General features: G+C 38.3%; 1 long non-coding RNA gene across 1 annotated transcript; it reads right to left on the minus strand.

Annotated features, from left to right (window-relative positions):
• Nucleotides 1-5,938: 5,938 nt before the first annotated feature.
• Nucleotides 5,939-7,075, minus strand: LOC138667707 (uncharacterized). The gene is made up of 3 exons (XR_011318899.1): nucleotides 6,707-7,075; nucleotides 6,560-6,628; nucleotides 5,939-6,010 (listed from the first exon to the last, which is right to left on the minus strand). It is a non-coding gene; the product is annotated as an uncharacterized lncRNA (long non-coding RNA).
• Nucleotides 7,076-7,767: the final 692 nt, after the last annotated feature.

Below are 7,767 nucleotides of genomic sequence, written 5' to 3' on the forward strand. Positions count from 1 at the left end.
ACAGGAGGAGATGACACACAGGTACAGTTAGGGCCAGAAATATTTGGACAGTCACACAAGTTTTGTTATTTTAGCTGTTTACAAAAACATGTTCAGAAATAAAATTATATATGTAATATGGGCTGAAAGTGCACACTCCCAGCTGCAATATGATAGTTTCCACATCCAAATCGGAGAAAGGGTTTAGGAATCATAGCTCTGTAATGCATAGGGTCCTCTTTTTCAAGGGACCAAAAGTAATTGGACAATGGACTCTAAGGGCTGCAATTAACTCTGAAGGCGTCTCCCTCATTAACCTGTAATCAATGAAGTAGTTAAAAGGTCAGGGGTGGATTCCAGGTGTGTGGTTTTGCATTTGGAAGCTGTTGCTGTGAGCAGACAACATGCGGTCAAAGGAACTCTCAATTGAGGTGAAGCAGAACATCCTGAGGCTGAAAAAAAAGAAAAAATCCATCAGAGAGATAGCAGACATGCTTGGAGTAGCAAAATCAACAGTTGGGTACATTCTGAGAAAAAAGGAATTGACTGGTGAGCTTGGGAACTCAAAAAGGCCTGGGCGTCCACGGATGACAACAGTGGTGGATGATCGCCGCATACTTAATTTGGTGAAGAAGAACCCGTTCACAACATCAACTGAAGTCCAGAACACTCTCAGTGAAGTAGGTGTATCTGTCTCTAAGTCAACAGTAAAGAGAAAACTCCATGACAGTAAATACAAAGGGTTCACATCTAGATGCAAACCATTCATCAATACCAAAAATAGACAGGCCAGAGTTAAATTTGCAGAAAAACACCTCAAGAAGCCAGCTCAGTTCTGGAAAAGTATTCTATGGACAGATGAGACAAAGATCAACCTGTACCAGAATGATGGGAAGAAAAAAGTTTGGAGAAGAAAGGGAACGGCACATGATCCAAGGCACACCACATCCTCTGTAAAACATGGTGGAGGCAACGTGATGGCATGGGCATGCATGGCTTTCAATGGCACTGGGTCACTTGTGTTTATTGATGACATAAGAGCAGACAAGAGTAGCCGGATGAATTCTGAAGTGTACCGGGATATACTTTCAGCCCAGATTCAGCCAAATGCTGCAAAGTTGATTGGACGGCGCTTCTTAGTACAGATGGACAATGACCCCAAGCATACAGCCAAAGCTACCCAGGAGTTCATGAGTGCCAAAAAGTGGAACATTCTGCAATGGCCAAGTCAATCTCCAGATCTAAACCCAATTGAGCATGCATTTCACTTGCTCAAATCCAGACTTAAGACGGAAAGACCCACAAACAAGCAAGACCTGAAGGCTGCGGCTGTAAAGGCCTGGCAAAGCATTAAGAAGGAGGAAACCCAGCGTTTGGTGATGTCCATGGGTTCCAGACTTAAGGCAGTGATTGCCTCCAAAGGATTTGCAACAAAATATTGAAAATAAAAATATTTTGTTTGGGTTATGTTTATTTGTCCAATTACTTTTGACCTCCTAAAATGTGGAGTGTTTGTAAAGAAATGTGTACAATTCCTACATTTTCTATCAGATATTTTTGTTCAACCCTTCAAATTAAACGTTACAATCTGCACTTGAATTCTGTTGTAGAGGTTTCATTTCAAATCCAATGTGGTGGCATGCAGAGCCCAACTCGCGAAAATTGTGTCACTGTCCAAATATTTCTGGCCCTAACTGTATATACTATATACAGGGGAGATGACACACAGATATATACTATAAACAGGAGAGATGACACACAGGTATATACTATATAGAGGAGGAGATGACATATAGGTACATATATATACAGGAGGAGATGACATACAGGTATATACTATATACAGGAGGAGATGACATACAGGTATATGCTATATATAGAAGATGACATGCAGGTATATACTATATGCAGGAGGAGATGACACTCAGATATATACTACATACAGGGGAGATGACACACAGGTATATACTATATACAGGAGGAGATGACATACAGGTATATACTATATATAGAAGGAGATGACATTCAGGTATATACTATATATAGGGGAGATGACACACAGCAGGTATATACTATATACAGGGGAGATGACATACAGGTATATACTATATACGGGAGATGACATACAGATGTATACTATATATAAGGGAGATGACAAACATGTATATACTGAGGTGATGAGGTGAAAATGAGAGGTGTGAGGTGAAAATTAAAAGGTGTGAGTGCAAAATGAGAGGAGTGAGGAAAAATAGTGGAGTGATCAGAAAATGACAGATGTGGGGTTGAAATGACAAGTGTTAGGGGGGAATGAGAGGAGTGAGGGAGAAAATGAGAGGTGTGAGGGAGAAAATGAGAGATGTGAGGGGGAAAATGAAAGATGTGATTGGGAAAATGAGAGGCGTGATGGGAAAATAAGAGAAGTGACGTGCTATAACTAACCACAGATATTTACTATGCCCAGGCAACGCCGGGCTCTTCAGCTAGTTTCATATATGGTGCTATTATGCAAGAGTGTCTATTATGTGCTCATATATTTGTGATATAATCATTTATTATTTAATCTGTTTTGCCTGGAATTTTGGCCGACCAGGGCCTTGCTTGCTCCCTAAGCGTTTTTATGTGTGTCTCACAGTCACTGTAATATCCTCTTCATTGTGTATTATTTATTAATAAAGTACATCTTTCATATTTACAATCCTTTGGACCTTTCGACCGTCAGATTCTTTTCTTTGTGTTTTGCTTGCGTAATTGATGATTTGTCCATATTTGCTCTGCCCTATTCATTGGTTGGCTATTGCCCTATATTATGACCCATATACATATTAATGCTTAAAAGGTAACCAAAGTTATTCATAAGTTATTGCTATTCTTATCTAGTGTAGGATTTTTTAATATTTTTCTTTTACCATAAATTTGTTAAAACACTACAAATAACATTTCCCTATCCACTGACCTGATACTCTAGTAAAACAGAACTATTAAAAGAGGTGTGCAAAAACAAACATGATAAGTTAAATGTCAATATTTATTTCAGATTTTTATTCAACAAAATTCAATATACATCAAAAAAATGACAAAATAATACATTCTAGGTATGTACATGATGACCAAATAGCCCACACCTACAAACAGGCTGCTGCATTATGGTGGTGTTTATGAATATACTGTAAAATTTAACTATTTAAACAAATGTGCAAAAGATATTGTTTGTGACACAATCACTTTGTGAGGTAGACAGTCTGAGTTAAATGTCTTGATTTTGTGAAATTTTCTTTTGTATGTATTGTTAAAAACAATTGCCCCCTCCTTCTTAAAAAATATTGCACAAGAAATGCCATAACTTAGTACAGTTGCTTGTGGAAAGCAAAGAAATGTCTGACACTGATTTCAGTTTTTATTTACAGTGTATATATAAGCTATTGAGCTGTTTTGCCTTTTCTTTTTAGTGTATTAATGAAGAAAATATAATGTGCAATTGAAATTCAAATATAGCAGTGCAGATGTATCAAAGATCTATCAAACAGACACAGCTGCTGGAATCTCCTCTATTTTTCTTTCCCAGATCAATGGAATCTTTGTATTATTTGCTGACTATTATATATATTCTCTTCACTTCAGCAGTTATACACCATATTGCTGCCTGGATTATTCTTCCAATGTTTTATGTTTTCTCGCTGCCTCTATTTTTGAGCTGTGTGGGCTGACACTCTCTCACTATCCTAAAGTGTATTTGATGAATTTGGTACAAAATTAAAAGAAGCTTATGCTGAATATTGTTTTTTTTTCTCTGCTTTTAGAGTAAAATGTTGCACATACAGTACAGACCAAAAGTTTGGACACGCCTTCTCATTTAAAGATTTTTCTGTATTTTCATGACTATGAAAATTGTGAATTCACACTGAAGGCATCAAAACTATGAATTAAGACTTGTGGAATTATATACTTAACAAAAAAGTGTGAAACAACTGAAATTATGTCTTACATTCTAGGTTCTTCAAAGTAGCCACATTTTGCTTTGATGACTGCTTTGCACACTCTTGGCATTCTCTTGATGAGCTTCAAGAGGTAGTCACCGGGAATGGTTTTCACTTCACAGGTGTGCCCTGTTAGGTTTAATAAGTGGGATTTCTTGCATTATAAATGGTGTTGGGACTATCAGTTGTGTTGTGCAGAAGTCTGGTGGATACACAGCTGATAGTCCTACTGAATAGACTGTTAGAATTTGTATTATGGCAAGAAAAAAACAGCTAAGTAAAGAAAAATGAGTGCCCTTCATTACTTTAAGAAATGAAGGTCAGTCAGTCTGAAAAATTGGGAAATATTTGAAAGTGTCCCCAAGTGCAGTGGCAAAAACCATCAAGCGCTACAAAGAAACTGGCTCACATGAGAACCGCCCCAGGAAAGGAAGACCAAGAGTCACCTCTGCTTCTGAGTATAAGTTTATCCGAGTCACCAGCCTCAGAAATAGCAGGTTAACAGCAGCTCAGATTAGAGACCAGGTCAATGCCACACAGAATTCTAGCAGCAGGCACAACAACTGCTAAGAGGAGACTTTGTGCAGCAGGCCTTCATGGTAAAATAGCTGCTAGGAAACCACTGCTAAGGACAGGCAACATGCAGAAGAGACTTGTTTGGGCTAAAGAACACAAGGAATGGACATTTTACCAGTGGAAATCTGTACTTTGGTCCGATGAGTCCAAATTTGAGATCTTTGGTTCCAACCACCGTGTTTTTGTGCGATGCAGAAAAGGTGAACGGATGGACTCTACATGCCTCGTTCCCACCGTGAAGCATGGAGGAGGAGGTGTGATGGTATACTAAACCAGCATAGCTACCACAGCATCTTGCAGCGGCATGCTATTCCATCCAATTAGCGCTTAGTTGGACCATCCTTTATTTTTCAACAGGACAATGACCCCAAACACACCTCCAGGCTGTGTAAGGGCTATTTGACCAAGAAGGAGAGTGATGGGGTGCTACGCTAGATGACCTGGCCCCCACAGTCACCAGACCTGAACCCAATCGAGATGGTTTGGGGTGAGCAGGACAGCAGAGTGAAGACAAAAGACCAACAAGTGCTAAGCATCTATGGGAACTCCTTCAAGATTGTTGGAAGACCATTCCTGGTGACTACCTCTTGAAGCTCATCAAGAGAATGCCAAGAGTGTGCAAAGCAGTCATCAAAGAAAAAGGTGGCTACTTTGAAGAACCTAGAATATAAGACATAATTTCAGTTGTCTCACACTTTTTTGTTAAGTATATAATTCCACAAGTGTTAATTCATAGTTTTGATGCCTTCAGTGTGAATGTACAACTTTCATGGTTATGAAAATACAGAAAAATCTTTAAATGAGAAGGTGTGTCCAAACTTTTGGTCTGCACTGTAGCTTTCAATAAGTTTTACACATTAATTCTCCAATGGGCAAAATGAAAAAATAAACTTTGTATACTGAAGTTCCATTGTAAAAACAAAAGCAATATTTTGAAAACGTATATATTATGAATTACCTGAAAACACCTGGTTAATGAAAATCAAGATAATATTGTTTAGCAAACCCAAAAATTACAAGAAATCAAAAACTAATATAAGTTTATCATGACCTTTGCAAAATATTTGACACTAAAATGAAAATTTCTTCAATCCAAACTAAAAGAAAAAAAGGCACAAAAAGAATTATAACTAAAGAGTTTTACAGGTCATTCTACTGCAGCCAACCTTAGCAGATAGTCGAAAGATGCTGAACTTTTCACATACTTAGATCTTTTTATTACGAATTTTATCAATCTTGTTCTTGATATTTGCAATTGCCTACTTCTTTTACAGATTGGCTGTGCATTTCTTGCCTTCTTTCCTCCCTGATGCTTCTCTCTATTGTCTTATGTTTCACTCCTCATGTCTAAATTCGGGCAAACAACCGCACTCAGACAATATTTTGCATCAGAGATGTGAAGTATTTATTTGAGTAACACCACAGTGGTCAACAGAGTTCTGAGGTAACGTTTCGACCTGAAAGGTCTTTCTCAAACCTCACTGAAAAAACATGAAATAGACTACATTAGAGATGGTGGAATCCGAGGCATACAGACAAAATACAGCATAATCAAAATAATAGAACATAATGGAGGTGGAGAACACAGTGAACATAATTAACATAAAATGAAATAAAATAAAAACGGGGCCAGAATATGCATAGTATGAAAAACATGTTAAATGTAACTGTATTGCCAGATGTATAAAGAGATGCTGTATATGTCTAAAGAATAAACAAAAAAAGGGGGGGGGGGGAAGGGGGAGGGGGAAATAAACAAAGGGGTGGGGGAGGCCTAAATGCCAGACACAACAGAATCAAGTGCAATAAATAACCATATTCTGTGAGAGAAAAAAAACATATACATATGTACAAATCTTACAAAAAAAACGTGAACGAGGCCCAGAGGAGTATAAATGTATTAATGAATATTGGATCAGCGTTCAGGCAGGCAGATAAATAGAGGGCGGTAGGCTTCATAGACAACTGAAATCATACAAATATATATAAAAACATTGCTCATTGAAAACAATGGGTAGAGCAAAACTGACCTTTAGTGAATAGTAATGGAGGAAAGAGGAGGAGGACGATACTTGTCCGGTAAATGGAGAGAGAGACTCCTATAGAGAGTAACAGAGAGTGAGGCAACGCACAGATGCTATGGAGGGGGCCAGAAGCAGAACCAACTAGACACATACCACAAATAGTCCAGAAGACAGGATAATGTAGGTCCGGAACGGCACGGACAGGGCACAGGGTCCCTAAAAGCACTGTGGATGAGAGACCAGGAGTGAGGATGCTGATCACGTGGAAGGAAAGCAGGGGGAAAACCAGAGGGAGAAAATACCTGTGGGTCCTGTAAGGAAGAAGGAGGCGGTAGTGTCCGGCATGGTGGATGGTCAGGGGAGAAATACCCGGCAGACAGGAAGTGTAGTAGCGTGGAGGTGTGAAAGGGAGGCTAGGAACGCACGCTGAGGAGCTGAGATAGGCGCGCCCGGAGAGGAACGAAGGAGAGGCTCGGCACGCACGCTGGAGCGCAAAGGGCAGAGCGCATGCGCAGGAAGAGGGAGGCGTCAGGAGTAAAGGGGCGGCAGACGACGAGCAGCGGCGCATAGAGGGCAAAGCGCTAAGTCGGCGCGTACATAGAGTGGACACAGGAGGAGCGTGTCTGCACTAGGAGCTATGTACTGAAGGCAAGGGAAGGGGATAGAAAAGAAACAGGTGTATTAAGCTAAGGGAGAGAAAGTGAAAGTAAGGATGGCGGTACGAAGCCAGAGGATATTGTATGGATAGATTACAATAATGTATAGAGAAAAAAGAGAAATAGAATACAAAGATGGAAAAATAAGGAAAAAGAAAAGAAGGAGATAAGTAAAGAATAAATGGAGGAATAAAGTAAAAAATGACAAAAAAATAAAATAAAAATTGACAAAACAAGGGGTCAGGATGTGCAAAAGAAGAGATATGGAAAAGAGAACAATACGTAAAATGGATGAAAATGGAGAAAAATATAAAGAAAAATAAAAAGTGAAAAAATAAAAAAATATATAAAAAAATAAAAAAATAAAGATGAAAAAGAATGAACAGAATGAAAAAATATTATAATGAAAAGATGAAATGAATGAAATGAGAAAATGAAAAAATGAAAATAATGAAAAAATGAAAAAAATGAAAAAAATTATGAAAAAAATGAAAAAATGAAAAAAATGAAAAAAATGAAAAAATGAAAAAAATGAAAAAAATGATACTTCACATCTCT

The sequence above is a fragment of the Ranitomeya imitator genome, chromosome 2, assembly GCF_032444005.1.
Source record: "Ranitomeya imitator isolate aRanImi1 chromosome 2, aRanImi1.pri, whole genome shotgun sequence".
In the NCBI taxonomy this organism is placed as follows: Eukaryota; Metazoa; Chordata; class Amphibia; order Anura; family Dendrobatidae; genus Ranitomeya; species Ranitomeya imitator.